The 18153-nt window shown below is 36.4% G+C and overlaps 1 pseudogene; it reads right to left on the bottom strand.

Moving 5' to 3' along the window:
* Window positions 1-2263: 2263 nt before the first annotated feature.
* LOC128208630 (uncharacterized) lies at window positions 2264-4859 on the bottom strand (annotated as a pseudogene).
* Window positions 4860-18153: the final 13294 nt, after the last annotated feature.

The following is an 18153-nucleotide window of genomic DNA, read 5'->3' as shown; positions in this document are numbered from 1 at the left end:
GTTTAATAAAACTTTTTTCCTCAACGCCACATTTGTTTTGTTTTACGTTATCTCTTTGTAAATGTTTGATAATAAACCAGAAAGTGAGCCTTTTTATTTATCGACATTTTTTGCAATGTCTGACTGTATTTTGAAATACGTTTTCTCATGCTAGTATTGCATTTGCCAATCAACGGTTTCGAAATACACACCTTGTACACTTTGATCTTTGATATAATATTTACTCAAACATTGATTGCAATTGTGCCATATTACTTAATATCAACTTAGTTTAGAAAGATGGTAATATGATTTACACTCACCTGTGTTTGAAGCGATTTTGATGGAAAAAATAAGTTAAATGTACAGATGTACATAAACACAAGTGATCACCTGTTTTATCTGGGTACCAACTATTTGTTCAAAACTATACCGATTTAGTGGGAGGGGGGGGGGTGTGCAGGCTACTCTATACCGAAAAATAACCAAGTTTACTTAGTAATGTAAATATTGGACAAAAGTAATAATCAAATACATCAAAATGGACGAAATTTTAATTGAATAAAGACCAACGCATCTCCACGGCAACATACCGTTTTATATATTGTTCATGAAATAGTAGGGAATAGCCATGGCAAATTCAAAATGAAATGTCGAATGATAAACCACAGTGAGTGAAGGGAACATTTAATCGATGACAAAACTATGTACTACACACGAGTTTGACATTCTCGTAGCATGTTATTCACGGCCTGCATATTCTGCAATCAACAGACGGCATAAGTGTAACATAACGACACCCAAATAGAGAAACCTTGTGATGGCAATATTCTGAAGATTACATGGGTTATAGAAGGCGACAATAAGTCTGGCCAAAAGGACATAATCCGGTAAAAGCTTCCCTAATCTTTTTACGCGCACCAGCGTATAGCGCTTTCACATTGCACCCCAATTTGACATTCCTCACGGAAGATAAGATTGTAAATCATACTTGGTTTTTGAAGCATAGTGCACAGACAGAATGTAACCCAGGTAAAAGCTACCCTAAACTTTTAACGCGCATCAGTGTATAGGACTGTCATATTGCACCCCAATTTGACATTCCTCTCGGTAGACGATTATTACTTCTAGTAATGCGTTGGTGAATCGAACCAGCGACCCCTGCATTAGGTCAAGTGTGTTACCAATAGATCGCTACATCCATAACAAAGATAGGATGCGAAACACTACTTGTACGAGTACGTGCACGTGTTAACTCCTTCTTGTTGACTACGTCATCCAGGTTTGTTTAAATTGAACATGTTTAAAAATACATCAGCACAAGGAAAAGGAATATGGTATCAGCGCATACAAGTTTAGGGTACAAGTTTAAAGTCATTTTAAAATGCAAATTATCCGTGTATGTGTACCAACCCGTACACATTCCTCTGGGCTCTCAAAAGTTGTCGCCACTTTTTCGACGGGGTTTAGGGAGCTGCGTTTTTTTTTCAGCATTTAAATAGCCTTATATTGCATTTAAACATTCCTATACGTGTTGTTATTTAAATTCGAATTCATTAATAACGCATTTGCTTATCACTTTTAATTAGCACATTGTCATGCAATAACATAAATTGTATTGTATGAAAAGCACGTTTTATTAGCACATTAACACATCAGTTTTTATTGACAAAACAAATTGGTAAGAATATAAATACAAAATAAATAATTAAAATTTTGCAAAAAATGAGACATACATGTACATATGTGATTTATGTTGTCTAAGGCCTGCATGTAATAGTGTCATCAAATTAATCGGTCCAATTAAGAAATTATGAGATAAACTAAAAACTGAATGGAAACTCAAACAAATGTCCATGGTCAATCTAGGCTACTAGCCTACTACTATTCTTATCCAAAATCCACTTCTTGAAAGCCTCATCAAATGGAAAGTCATCTACCTTACTTGTGTCTACGGAAATCATCATCATCTAATCTAACCTACCAACAACAAAAAACATAGATGTGAGAATTGAACCATCGTCGTTGTCTGCAAACTGGCCATGCATGCTACTTATTACAACTGCAGAAAAGGTCTCACAAATACTTACCGCCTCTCGTTGTTGCTTGTTGGCATCTCTGATGATGTAACCATGCCGCTATAAAAAATCAAGGCCGTCATCACCAGTTTTTGGCTCTTCAGGGACCTGCTTAAAAACTGCATTAATCGGTGACCACACTAACCCTCTCACTTTTTCGATTGTCTGTACAGCAGTGGCCAACAGGGGATTAAACTCTGAAAATTCTATGTCATCTGTCTTGACAGAATAGCCAGTTGATGAAAAACATCTGCCATGAAGTGGAGCACCTACAGGAACTTGTTTGTGATGATCGGCTTATATAAACTAGGTGACTTCTCTTCAATGAACACGGCCACTACACTACTGAAGTTCAGGATACATGTCTCAACAGAACCATGAACACTAAGCTTCCTAGTGTGGAACATCTCCTTACCAGACTGCCCATGGGTTATACTCTGGATGGCTTCGAACATGGTAGTGTTCTTAGGCGAGTTATGGAAATACTAGTAGATGCTGTTAAGTATTCCTGAACCTTAACTTAGTATGGGGTGTAATCTGTACCCGAACAACAGCTCAGACCTATCATATGAGCTATACAATGCGTTGCCAACGCACCTAGAACCTCCTTCTTTTTAAGTAACTACACATGACTTACTGCCTTCCATCAAAGACGCCACATCTGTACTAACCCACATAGCTTAGAAATGTCGGTGCCTTCCTGCCCCAGTATGCACGTCACCTTACTGTAAATCGACTCTGCATAAGCCCTTTACAATAAATCTATCCCTAAAAGAAAGTAAGTATGAGGCTCAACAATATCTACATCATAACGTTATAACACCCTAATGCACATTATCAAGTTCTGATGGATGGATATCTCTGTGCTTTCATCAAGCATTAAACTAAACTTAAAACTGTCGTGAATCTTGCCGAGTAGTTCTTCCTCGATAACGCTGGAGATGGCATCCTGAAACGCTCTACGGATGACGAGTGTTCGTATGTTGTGGCTGTCTACTCTCAGGTTTGCATAAAAAACATATGAATATAAACATAAAATGAAAATGTTTTGATAGTTACTTTGATCGAAAGGTATATATTATATTATTTTATTTATTATTTATTCTATTATTTTTATGAAAAGCATTGTGTCTTAAATTATATTATTCGTTATTTGTTCTATCTTCCATTGTTTTACCTGATACATCAAGAGGGTGTTGAAGGGACCATGTTGCTTGTCAGATCTTTATTCGCTAGGCCATGGCACAACGTATTGTAGCTTTGCTCTTGCTGAAGGAGGTCTCCAAGGCTGTGGTCATCTGGTGTCGAAGCTTCACAGCCTCTGCAGCTTTCTGATGATCTTAATATTTATCTGAAAATGTCTATGATAATATTACTATATATTATCGTATTAATACAAATATTTAAAAAAAATAATGTGTCATTTTTTACTACCCTCCCCCCGCCATGTAGCATTTGATAGAAAAAGAACCTTCAATGAACGGCCATACTGTTGTATATACGAGTACTAAACGTCTGCTGTTTTTGGTTGTGTTTGTTGTGTGTTTATACATCAAGGCTAACAGATATGAATGTTTATTTGAAATCAGAAATCTTTATATTATGCTTGTATTTTATATTATTCAAAGCGGACTTGGTTTAAAAAAACTCAATACTTCATAGTTCAAGAATACAATGAAACACTTTTTAGAGGCACACGGCAAGGACCCAAACGACAATAAATAAGAGACACAAGCGTATAAACACCACAATCACAAATACAATCACAACAAACAGAGCACACATGCATCAAATTAACTTTACCGATAAATGACGGGATTACCGCCCTTGAACGGTAAATATCAAAAATAAAAAAAATAAAATAAAACATATGCGTTAAATATGTTCATGATTTGTAACACTTTTAATAATTGAATGACTTAAATCATGGATAGTTTAAAACAGATCCTATGACCGTGTTTGTCGTGCATGAAATGTTCTATGTAATATCACAAATATATGCATGCATTCAATGAAAGCCCAACAACATTTGTACCACGAGTTCACATCAATTAAAGGAGCTTACACAGAGCAAAAGTGGGCTAGAACGACTTACGACTGGATCAATTTTAATATATTATTAAGGTTAAATAAACACGCATTATACATTAACATGTAATTCATCATACATATGTAGGTTTTTAAGAGCAGGTCTTTATATTTACGTTAAAATATTGATGCATTATGCCGAAAAACTCATTTTTCTTATAGTGTTAGTAACGCTTTTAGCAATAAAACATTTAATTTCGAACGTAAATATAAAAACTGCGATCTGATCTGTTGTCATCAGTCTTAAATCACTTGTTTCCAGACATTTACGCAAAAAATGGTACATTCAAGGAAAAAAGAACGTCGTCAAAAAAAAATAATCTGTGAGTGTGCAGCTTTATCGGTACTGTTATTCTAACTTATTCGTTAGTCATTAAATGTTTGCTGCTAATATGACTGATAAGTGGCTACGTTTCCATTTTAAGGCGCACTAAAAATAAATTACTACTTGAAGTTCTTTTTGTACAAAATGATGCACAACATGTTAAATTAATTATGTGTTTCAATGTTATTGTATTTTAAAATGCTCATAAAATCTTCTTTTGTAAAGTTTAGAACTCCTTATAACCCCAAATCATGTCGTAAAGGATTTATCTTGTTCCCCTCATAACGATCGTTTCTCAAAGAGTTCAAAATTTTGGTCTGCATACCCACTTTGATGAATCTCTTTAAAAGCTCGGCAAAATGCTCTGTTTTGTTCTTCCTCAGACACATACTTCTATCATTTTGCTTTCTTCATTCATTGATTTCACAGTGTAAATTATTGATCATCATTAAAGAGTGACATCTGTCTAAATTTGATTTCTCACCAACAACGTGGGTTAACTGTTCGGCGAAACATTCATGTTATTTTAAATAGGATTAACAATTGGATTTCAATATCAGTCCAATGTTAAAGAGCATTGAAATTGCAAGAATATTTAGTTATATCATTTTGAATAAGCTGTTCGATGTGTTTTCTAAACAAATGTTTTTGTTGGTGTAATATCCATTTATGATTTACCAATATGTAAACTTAGTGATGTATGGTATGTAAGGCGAGTAAAAGACAGGTTGTACTCTGTTAATTTAGTTGTTTAGATTGTCGCGTCAAAAAAATAAGTTAATGTAATGGCTATAAATAGATTATTTCGAATAGTCCCCATTTTCGGAGTTTTAAAACAGTAAATAGTTATATAATGTCAATCACAGTATTTTTATAAATGATGTCAACAAAAAGTAGAACGCTCTCTTTCGTTAAATGACAATGTAACACTCTTTTGCAAATTAACCCCTCATATGTTCTAAATCATCCATTAAAACGAGTTGTGACCTGAGTGAAAGGACATGAATGATATTTTTTTGCTTGAAATAATACATTGTTAGAAACATATCTGGGAGAAATTAACAAACAACATGATTTTGATGACATATATGATCGCAATTTTGATAAGAATGATGGACATTTTTCAGTTGGACATAAGTCTGCCTTCTTAGGTTTCCAAACATAATTGTTAAAATTGAAATATTTGTTTTGTCTTTTTAATCAGCGCTAAGCGATAACATAATAAAAATTGAACGCTTTAACATTGGTGCATGTCATCAATAAATCACGTCTATTGCTAATATCTCGGAAGAAATGGCTTCGTTATTATGTTTGTTGCTCTGTGATTTACAACAATTTCTAGAAGCTGCACAATCCAAATGATCGAGAATAATATTACACATCTGATGATTGAATTTTAGATCTAGATGTTTATAAAACTGTTGAAACAAAACATATCTTTCTACTAGTGTGTCCATATTATAGAGATCTGAGATCAACATGTTTACCCAAATATTATTGGCCGACTTTACATAAATTTAAATCATTAATGAATAGAAATCAAGTAAGTACGTTAAATAAATTTGCAACATTTATATATCTAGCATTTGACTTACGTAATAGTGAAATTGTAAATATGTACATGTTTTTGTTAATATTCAGATAAGTAATACCTTTTAAATAGATAATCCATTAATATATAAATCCAAACTGAATTTGAAACTCACATGGATAGACACTAAAAGGTCTCATTCTATTAAACTAGCACTGTGGGTGATTTGTCAAACACGAAATCCTCGTGCACGTTCTTATCAATGCGATATTTTTTATCAAGTTGTCTCACTTGTATGTAACTGGCCCATTAGTTAAAAGTGTTCTTATATATAACAATCAGTATTATATTCAAACCATATATTTTCATCATGAATGTTATGTATAAACTAAATTGATCTAGTTCATATTATAAATATTTAACAACACACTTTTCTAATTATTAATAGTTACATTTTTGTTTGTATATAAATGACTTGTTCAACGTCATTTATTTTGTATTCTGTATTTATATTGTATTCTGTTAAATAGCAATGATAATAAAACTTTAACTTGACTTAACTTGATCATACTTAATAATAAGACTACAATATTGCAATATCAGTTTTAGTTTCAAACAATGACTCCATCGTATCTTTGAAAAGGTTTTGCATTAGGTGCTCTGAATTGTATTCCTCCATTTGCAGACAGTGTTGGGATCTCTAATCATTGAAGTACTTGGGGTTTACCTATAAGTTTATTATTATTTATTTCATTATTAGGTTTCCTCAAGTTAATGCATACTATGATAAGATTTACCTTTTACATATTTTCTTTATTTAGAATTGTTTGGATAAGAGTGAGGTTTGTGCACGTAAACTGGTTTAAACCTCCAGTAAATTTACATATTACTGACCGTTCCAAGGCGGTACCGAACAATCCTTGATTAACATAACTTGATATATATATATAGTATGTATGCACTGTGCTGTTTGTGAAGTTTTGTGCTGTTCTTCTATGTTTCTTGTTTGTGATATTTTTGTTTTTGTGTTCTATGTCTTTGGCGTTTACCCAGTGCCATTAAACGTTGTTTATGTTTAACTTTCTGTTACTGAGCTTGTTTCTGTAGTTTTTCACATAAATATTGATATTTGCAGGAAGTCACTACAACATTAAATGGAAACAATAAACGCTTTTTTATTAATATTTATCAATATTTAAAAAAAACGTTGAGTATATTTTTATGACATATACAACACAATATGAGTATACGATACAATACGAATCGATACGATCCGATACAAAACATACAATACAATAAAATACTGAGCATCGTCGGATACCTCTTCATAATAAAGTGTTTAAAAAGGTGTAAGGCCAGAGTTTTTTTTATTTTTCGTTTTACGGGAGCACCGTACCTAAATATTGCAAAACCCAAAGATTCAAATTCCTAACTTTATTTTTATTTTTTCCGCCGCCCGTTTTTCGATCGCCGATAGAAAATAAAATTTAGTGTTTTTTAACCTATTACTAATTTCACAACAACAAAAATTGTCGCGCACAATTTCCAAGATGGTGGAAGCCGGCGCTTCTTGCTTATGATGTTAACTGAAATATGTTTCATTGTTTTGTGATATCACATGCATATTTTATGCCATGATGAAAATAAAACTTGAAACTTTCTTATTATCATCATCTAAGCGCTTGTAAGGAAAATGGCCGCCATTTACGGAAAGTAAAGTGGATTTAGTTTGAAGACTGTTGTTCATAAAATCAGTGCGTTTGTCATTTTGTGATATTTCGGAACGGAATTGTATTTTCATTATGCCAAAACATAAAATCTCTTAAATATTTCTGTGTGAAGACCTGTTTACACGGAATACACTGAGAATTGGAATTTGCTGTACAGGTTCTGACTACAGAAAAAGACGAGAATGTGACATTGGATTTGGCTTGTTTGTGTATAGACAATTGAGTTATACCAACATATCGCATACCATTTAAATGGGCATTGGCTCCTCTTTTCATGTCACCCATTTTAAAATGGATTTTTTGTATGTTGGTTAAGAAACCAAAAAAATGGACTCTACTGTGAAACCTGGTAAGTTTGAGTAACATACCTTCAAGACTTGTTTTTTTTCTTGTATATCAAAGACATTAAATTTCTTCAGATGGGTTGTTTATCTCAATATATGTAATTAATCAACATTTTGGACACAAACAATGTGCCTGATGCCTTATGTTTTGCCAGTGCAGTTTCAGTGACTATAAAAAGCACAACAAAAGTATGCTCATATTAAAATCATGCATAATTATATAATAATTTATGTGTAATTTTACTAATTTTTATTTACAAGTGCAGTGTTAAATACTGTGCGGTCCCTAGACTTACCGAAATACGATTATTTACCGAAAGACGGATAACATTACTGAAATACGCATGAAAGTTACCGAAAGACGCCTTCTAATGCATTTATTTTATTGTTTTTATATTAATATTATACAAATACATTACCAAACCAAATTTTAGAGAAAAATATTAAAATATAATGATGTAATAGGCAGTTGAAATTTCAGTGTTCGAGATCGAATTCCGCGTGCCGACTCGCCAACAGAAAGAAAGATAAAAGCTTCCAAAATAATCAATTATTCCAATTAATGATGATCTCATAATATTCATATAACTAAAACACACTCATAAAAATGAAAAAGTTCATGAAAATATTTACTTATTGTTCAATTAAATAAAGACAAGATTATATAAAAATAAATGCATTAGAAGGCGTCTTTCGGTAACATAGCTTTATACTGTGCATATTTTTGTCATAACCCTTCTTTCAGTACATGTGTACCATTGTAATATGCTATTATTCATTCTGAAAATGTACACTGTAAGTCAAAGCTGCTATAATTCAGAAAATAAATATTGCAGCAAGCACAAACATTAGCGCAGTTTCATCTAGCAATATTCTGTAGCGCAGTTTAATCTAGCACTAGTCTGTTGCACAGTTTCATCTGGCGTTCGTCTGTAGCGCAGTTTCATTTGGCGTTCTTCTGTAGCGCAGTTTCATCTAGCACTATTTTGTAGCGCAGCTTCATCCAGCGACACTCTGTAGCTTAGTTTTATGCAAATTAAAATCAAGATAAATATAAGTATATTCAAGAAAGATTTTTACCAACCATAAAACTTTTTTTTGCGCCCGCACATATTATTTTGCCGCGCGGATTTTTTTTTATACTTCTCAATTTCCCCTACTTTCTGAATTTCTTTTACTCAAAATTTAAACCTACAACGTCGACTTCGTCTTTTTTTTGAAGGTATTTCTATGCTTTACATTCTTCGCGAGCAAACTTTCCTCGTGTCAGGACTAAATCAGGTCCGGGTAACCGCAAAACAGCTGATATTTGTTGACAGTTTTTTTGTCGGGCATATTTTGCAGGAAGCACCGTTGTTATTCATTTCCGGTATTAATTTTCAGTTTACTAAATCAGTTTTCGTAATGTAAAATACACGTTTAAGTGAAAATCAGTCTCATAGTCAATGGATTATAGTCTTCAGTAAACAACAGCAGTTTCACAGCGTCGAAGGCAATAATTATCTTTGTGTGTTTTTAATAATTTATTGTTTTGTACTCAAAATTTAGTGGTAAATAATAACTAAATTTGATTTTGAGTGCAAAACTTCTTTTCAAATACACGCCGAACATACGACTTACAACCATTGAACATGTTCTCGTGAGTTATTTTTTTTTTTAATTCTAAAATGCATTTCTTAGTATTCATATACTCAAGTGTTATCAACAGATAAAAAAGTAGGACTTGTAAATGTTTTAGAAACAGTCTGTATTTACACATACAGTATTATAATAACATCAGTAAAACCAGAAAATACAACCTTTTTTAAGTATAATGACTATTTTAATATTCTAAATTCTTTGTTCAATTGTAGCCACGCACCCCCCCCCCCCCTCTCAGGTCCAGGGGTATACCGGAAAATGGGCTGTGTTTTTACCTTCCAGGTGACCCCGCAGTGCCGGGTGAATGCGGTGGTTTTGTCTTCCAGCCAAATACAGCGTGGAATGGGCCTTACCTAGGGTGCCTTGGGTGCGTGGGCATTTGGCGGGGGTTCACGAGCAGTACGTCCCCGCAGGGCGAGGACTTTGCCCGGGCTTGGCTGGACCGAAAGTAAAAGTCCCCGCTATTCCCCAGGCCTGGGGTGGCGTGGTTACAATTGACTGGTGCATTATCGCACTTATTTTCTTTGATCAATGAGTGATAGAGTGGCCTGTTTCTTACAGGCATTGAAGCTATGGAGGCTGTCATGTTATTCTTTTTCAAGGCATGGACCTATAAACCATAGGTTCGTGGTCAAGGCGAGGTCTTGAAACGGAATCATCTTTAATCCAACACCTGCACTTAATATAATGACCAGTGCCACATTTGCAGATTTGTTTGCTACTGCTTCAGTTCTATTTTCCCACAATTCAATTCACAGTGTATATTTTTTCAGAAATGTTCTGTGTTATTTACATTTTCAATATTCTGCCATGTCAATGTCACTACAATTATATCGTGTGATTCAAGAGGTTCAAATTTAGACCTGACCCAATATTTAGAAATGCTCAAATGATAAATAAAATATTTTTTGTGATTGTAAATTAGATTAGTACGGAATGAATACAATAGTTGTTCTTTTTGGTCTTCGAATAATTGCACGTTACTGTGAGGAATGCTGTCTTTACAATAGTATCCACATTTAAATTGCTGTTGCAATGAAAGTTAATAGTAAAGCACTGGATCTTATTGCATTTGTAAAATATTGAGACGGATTAACATGTGATACAATCAAAACCTTTTCAACCTTTTCTTGCAATTAAAAAGCATTTCTTAACAAAGTTGTATGATAAATTTGGTAACAAATATACATTTTTATTTATTTTTCGCTTTTCGCTCGCCTCTGATTTGCCTTAATTTTTTTTTTCGCTCGCTCGCTCCTACTTTATTGGGGCAAAATCCGTAGAACAAATGATTAATTTGTTGTGGCCTTAAGCATTAAATATATATGATGAGACTTTTCTAGTTATTCAATATCACAAAATTTAGCTGCAGAGAACAAATAAACATACGGGATAATTAAGCAAATATCGGACCGTTATCGGAGGATCATGGGCCGATATACCGAAATTGCGACCAGATACCGATACCTATCCGATATGGCTATGCTCGCTGGGGAGTAGCAGGTACAATTACTGGTACAGAGTAACAGGTACGATACGGGTACGTGTAGCCTGTACGGTAGCAGGAACAGAGTACCAAATACGGTAGAAGTTACAAGGTGGCAGGTACTGACACAGAAACACCGCAACAAGTACGCGCAGCATGTACAAAGTAGCAAGTACAATAGCAGGTCCAAAGCAACTCATACGCTAGCAAGAATGAAAGTAGCAAGTGTTGTAGCAGGAACAGAGTAGCAGGTAAGTAATAAGGTACAGAGAAGCAGATACGGTAACAGGTAAAGAATTGCAAGGTCTTTTGCAGATACGGTAGCATTTACAGAATTGCAGGGACTTTTGCAGATATGGTAACAGGTAAAGACTTGCAGGAACTTTTGCAGATACGGTAACAGATACAGAATTGCAAGGACATTTGCAGGTACTATAACAGATACAGATTTGCAGGGACTTTTGCAAACACAGTAACTGGTACAGAATTGCCGGTACGATAACATTTGCAGAATAGCAGAACTGTAGCATGTGCAGAATTGCTGGTACGGGAAAATATACAGAGTAGCACGTTTATAAGTAGATAAGAGTAGCAGGTGCGTTAGAAGGTATATAGTAGTTGGTTAGGTAGCAGATACAGAGTTGCAGGTACGGAAGCAGGTACAGAGTTGCAGGTACGGAAGCAGGTACAGAGTTTCAGGTAAGAAAGCAGGTACAGAGTTGCAGGTACGAAAGCAGGTACAGAGTTACAGGTACAGAAGCAGGTTCAGAGTTGCATGCGGTAAAAGATACAGAGTAGCAGGTACGGAAGCAGGTACAGAGTTGCAGGTACGGAAGCAGTTTCAGGGTTGCAGGTACGGAAGCAGGTTCAGGGTTGCAGGTACGAACGTTGGTACAGAGTTGCAGGTACGGAAGCAGGTTCAGAGTTGCATGCGGTAAAAGATACAGAGTAGCAGGTACGGAAGCAAGTACAGAGTTACAGGTACGGAAGCAGGTATAGAGTTACAGGTACGGAAGCAGGTACAGAGTTACAGGTACGGAAGCAGGTATAGAGTAGCAGGTACGGAAGCAGGTACAGAGTTACAGGTACGGAAGCAGGTATAGAGTTACAGGTACGGAAGCAGGTATAGAGTAGCAGGTACGGAAGCAGGTACAGAGTTACAGGTACGGAAGCAGGTATAGAGTTACAGGTACGGAAGCAGGTACAGAGTTACAGGTACGGAAGCAGGTATAGAGTTACAGGTAGGGAAGCAGGTATAGAGTAGCAGGTACGGAAACAGGTACAGAGTTACAGGTACGGAAGCAGGTACAGAGTTACAGGTACGGAAGCAGGTATAGAGTAGCAGGTACGGAAGCAGGTACAGAGTTACAGGTACGGAAGCAGGTATAGAGTTGCAGGTACGGAAGCAGGTACAAAGTTGCAGATATGGAAGCAGGTATAGAGTTGCATTCGGTGAAAGATACAGATTAGCAGATAAGTTAGCTGGTACAGAGTAGCAGATACGGAAGCAGGTACGGAGGAGCAGGTACGGAATCAGGGACAGAGTAGCACGTACGGTGAAAAATACAGAGTTGCTTATACGTAAGCAGTTAAAACGTAGCGGGTACGGTAGCAGGCACGGAGTTGCAGATACGATTGCAGATACGTAATCATGTACAGATTTGCAGGTACAGGTATAGGGTAGTAGGTACGGAAGCAGTCAAAGAGAAGCAAGAATAGCAGGTACAGTAGCAAGTACAAAGTAAAATAAAATAGAAGGCACAGAGTAGCAAATAAGGTAGCAGAAGAATAGTAGCAGGAACGGCAGCTGGTACAAGTAGGCAAATACGGTAGCCGGTACAGATTAGCAGGATCGGTAGAAAGTACATAGTGGCATGAGGTTCAAAGTAGCAGGTATTATATTTGGTGCAAAGTAGCAGGCAAGATAGTGCATCAGCCAAATGGGCATGTCGATTTTGGAAAAGAGAACAGATACAGAGTAGTAGGCACAGGGTTTCAGTTACGGTAGCAGGTATAGAGAAGCTGGTAAAGAAAGACGTTTAGCAGAGATAGCATAGCAATATCGGTTGAATGTACAGGTACGTATCAGATACAAGTGTAGCAAGTACGATAACAGGCACAGAGTAACTGGTACGGTAAAGACACGGGGTTACAGGTACGGTAGTAGGTACAAAGTTGCAACTACTGTAGCAGGCACATATTAGCTGGTATTGTAGCAGGTACGGTGTAGCAGGTACGGTAACCGGTACAGCCAAGTGATCATGGCCATATCGGATAGATATCGGCATCTCGTCACAATATCGGCAGATCGGCCCAAATGATGGTCCGATAACGATCCGATATTTAGGTAATTATTTCCCTATCTGAATTGGTACATATACTCGGCTAAATCGGAAATTATATTTTGAGAAACTAGATTACTTTTAATATATATTGAATACTGTATGAGTCTTTTTGAGCCGATCAGAAAATATATTGGTCCAACATCCGGTCATACTTTTGGGTCGGATTTCATAAGAATTCAGTATCATGGTGAACATGATGTGTCAAAGTATTTTAAGGTATTTTTAGAGAAACAACTGCCGTAAAACTATAGTGTGAGGTATTGAGTAATCACACAGTATACCTTTTTATGTGACACTAGGGTCTTCCCGCGCTCATTTGATGCTTTATTACTTCACCCCGCCGTGTATCCCATCCCATCTAAAATGAACTTTATGCAGAGATTGACATCGTTTCGAAGTAATTGCAATTCCCAATCATTTTAAATGTGGCTAGGATTCATCCAAATCGCGCGTGTACAAAACAGAGACTTTATGACCATAGTCTTTGAAAGGGGGATAACTCAATCTCAATTATTATTCAAAATATATAAGGGAGATGACTAAGTTAGTATTAAAGATATGTAAGGGAAATAACTCAATTATTATTCAATATGATTAAGGGAAATTACTTAGTTATAATTTAAGGTATGTAAGGGAAATAACTCAATTATTATTCAGTATATGTAAGAGAAATCACTCCATAAGTATTCATTATATGTAAGGGAAATTACTGAGTTATAATTTAAGGCATGTAAGGGAAATAACTCAATTATTATCCAAGGAACTGAAGGGAAGTAACTGCACTATCGCTTTCATACCAAGTTATATCTACATCTAGAAGTTTGTAGGCAATGGTATGAAGAAACGTGTAAATATAAATCATGTATGGATTACTAAGTACTAACGTATCACTCACATTTCTCTGTGACGAGCTTTTCCCAAACCTCAATCTGTCGTGGTTGGACGAAAAATTTCACGTGGTTGAATTGCTTCGACGTCAAGTGGTATGAATAGATCTTTTACGACACGGACGCCGTGGGAAAGCGGGGGAAGTCCTGGAAATTAAAACATAAAAACAATTTAAATTTGAGCGTCGATCAATGAACTCTTTACAGTTACACAAAATACACATTTACCAATAATAATAATAATCCTCTTTAAAGCTGCCCTCTCACAGATTGAACGTTTTGACACCTTTTTATTTTTTGTCTTGGAACGAGCCGATTTTTGCGGAAAACAATAGATCGCAAATGTTTAAATTCATGTTCAAAAATTGATGTTTTATGCATGTTTTTAAACTGTGTTTAAACCGTTAGTAACGGTATAAGCCATTAAACATTAATTTTCGAACGGAAATATGAATGTCTACGATCTGATATTTGTCAGCAATCTTAGATCATTGGTTTGCATATATTTTTACGCAAAAATTTGCTCTTTCCAAGACAAAAAAAGTTGTAAAAATTGGTGTATCTGTGAGAGTGCATGATAAAACCGCCGACAGATATAAAGACACAATTGAGGCTGGTGTCAAGTCATTGTTGGAGCACGGACAACCCAAAAAGACACTTCCCGTCGACGAGAGGCGAAATCAAAGGCAAAAACACAGAAAAGCGTCAATGCACCAAACCTTGGCGAAGCTGGGCGGGCGCGAAACGACATCATGCAAAATATAGACATCATGCAAAATATAGATATCATAAACACTGCAAATACGACCGAACATAAGTTTACCGCCGTGCGACAACGACGCAACGTATCATACTTTGTCGGCAATATTGACAGAGACGTTACGGAAAGTGACATATATAACCACTTCAAACAGAAAAAGGTGCACTTGTCTTATCTCCGTTTGTTCCACGGAAAGAGAGGCTCCTCCGCTAAGGTGAACGTTCCAGAGGAGCTCGAACACATTACTGAAGATCTGGCCCGAGGGAATCGTGTACCGGAAGTGGGTTTCCAAGGAGGAATGGGATAGCACTCGTCGGACGTCGCGTGGAAGGCGATTCAGAGACACCCGTTACGAACGCGAACCCAACAACTTTGCCGCTGAACGTCGTAAGTGGCGCAGCGCTGGGAGAGCACGTCGTGACTATAGCGACTACAACGACTACGATGATGAGTACGAAGGAGGACAACGTTACCAGGACAACTACTGGAGCGATAGACGGTCTAACCATTCGTACACCGATGACTGGGATCCAACAATGGACAAAAGAAAATACATATTCAATGTTGATTTACTAGATACGTTTTTCTGTCATATTATGCTAATATTCTTAATTATGCGTACGTTGCTCAATTTGCTCTGTTGGAATTGCCGCGGAATAATGTCTTCCGCATATCCCTTGTCAGAATACCTAGACAAATATAAGGTCGATATTGCATTGATAACGGAACATAAATTGCTACCAAGATCTGTAGCATTCTTTAACACTATAAACAGTAATTATCATTCATTTGTTACTGCAGACTTAAGTACCGACAATTATGGCCCGTTAAGATGCGGTAGAGCAGGAACTGCTATAATGTATTCAAAATCTCTAAGCTGTTGTATAAGTCAACTTTGTAATGTAACAAATGACCGCATATTAGGCATAGAAGTGAAATGTACCGATGCTGTTCCACTGTATATATTTTGTGTTTATATGCCTGCATGCCATGACACTGATTTTTACAAATCCATTCTGAGCGACTTAGAGTCACTTATTGCCTATTATTATTATAGACAGGTGGGGACCATTATACTAGGCGGGGATTTCAATGGCCAGTATTTATACGGTGACAAATCTGGCAACGTGAAGTCAAAATTGCTTACAGGCTTAATCAAAAGTAAAAATCTACAATCCATCCAATACCATTTTAATAAACAGGATGAATAAACGTTTATACCAAATAGAACGGTGTTGGATCATGTAATAACCGACGAAGGATTTGTTGAACAGATACGATCTTTTAAAATCATTGACTCCACGAATGTGCTAACCTCTGACCATCTACCCATTATCATGTGTTGTGACATCAAACCCAGTTTCACCCCAGTTAGTCCCCCACGGACCATCATACCCTGGAACAAATGCACGGCAGAACATTGTTCACAATACCAAGCTGTGTTGTGTGAAAATCTTAAATGTATTGTAGAAACAAACAGTGAGCAGTGCGACCCTGATTTTTTGAACTCGATAATCGTGCAATCGTTGTATACTGCTGAGAAGTGTCTCCCAGTTAGCAAGTTTAACAAACGTGCAAAGCCTTACTGGTGCGAAACCGTGAAGAACGTTCATACACACGCTAGACATTTACGGCGATTGTGGATTGAAGACGGCCAGCCGCGCGGACATGGAAACCCGTCATACAATCTGTATAAAAAGGCAAAAGCAAACTTCAGGCGCATCCAAAGACAAAAGCAAGATGAATATGAGAATGACTCGTTGGATGAGTTAAACAGAACCGCTGAAATGGACTACAAACAATTTTGGAAGTTACTTAGAAAACGTAATGGGAAACAATCCGAAAGATGCAATGAAATAATATTTGACAAACTCTCATATAAAGACAACGAAGTAGCCAACGGTTTTCGGCATTACTTTCAGACTGTGTTCAGCAGACCCCACGAAACATTGCAAAATGACACATCAATAATAGACGATGTTAACGAGTATTCTGGTTGCGAACTCTTCAATAATCATATACTTACGAAGCAAGTTACATTGACTGAAGTTCAAGAAATTACCAAAACGCTTAAAGCACAGAAATCTCCTGGGGTTGACAATATCCTCAACGAGCACGTACTCAAGGGAGGACAAATCATCCAGGAAGCGCTAGTACGGTTATTTAACGCAATACTATTCCATGAAAATGTACCGGGAACTTGGAAAACAAGCATTTTAGTACCACTCTTCAAGGGAAAGGGAAAAGAAAAAACAGATCCAAGCAGCTATCGGCCGATTTCATTAATTCTGTGTTTTTGTAAATTGTTTGAAAAGATGCTTCTTTCAAGGATAAATACAAACACCAATGTGCATAATCAAAAATTTCCATCAGCTCAGCAGCAAGGTTTCCAAAAAGATCTCAGTTGCATAACTACCTCGTTTAACCTTCAAGAGAAGATCTACCATCAAATTGAAAGTGGAAGCAATGCCTACGTTGCCTGCCTGGACCAGAAAGCTGCCTTTGATTCCGTTTGGCACATGTGACTCTTCTTCAAGTTAGGCAAATTGGGGTACACTGGGAAATTTCTGAGACTCTTAATAAGCTCGTACAAGGACCCGAAATGTGTAATAAGAGTGCAAGGACTTAAATCAGAGCCGTTTGACGTTCTGCGTTCTGTTAGGCAAGGAGGGGTCCTGTCAACATTTTTGTATTTGGTTTACGTCGACCAACTTCTCGTCGATCTTGAACGAAGCAATTATGGAAGTATGGTTATGTCAGCCAAGGGAGGTAATCCATCGTTTGCGGATGATATCTCACTAGTATCAGTCACTCCCCTTAATCTACAACGCCTAGTAGACATTGTATACACATATTGCCAGAGCTGGAAAATTGAAGTCAATGTCAAGAAATCAAACACGGTTGTCTTTACAAAACGACGAACTGCACCACCAATTGGAATAATTTATGGAAACATGTA

This window comes from Mya arenaria, chromosome 11 (genome assembly GCF_026914265.1).
Source record: "Mya arenaria isolate MELC-2E11 chromosome 11, ASM2691426v1".
In the NCBI taxonomy this organism is placed as follows: Eukaryota; Metazoa; Mollusca; class Bivalvia; order Myida; family Myidae; genus Mya; species Mya arenaria.
Note: the sequence above shows the minus strand (reverse complement) of the source record. Positions and strands in the feature narration are given on the sequence as shown.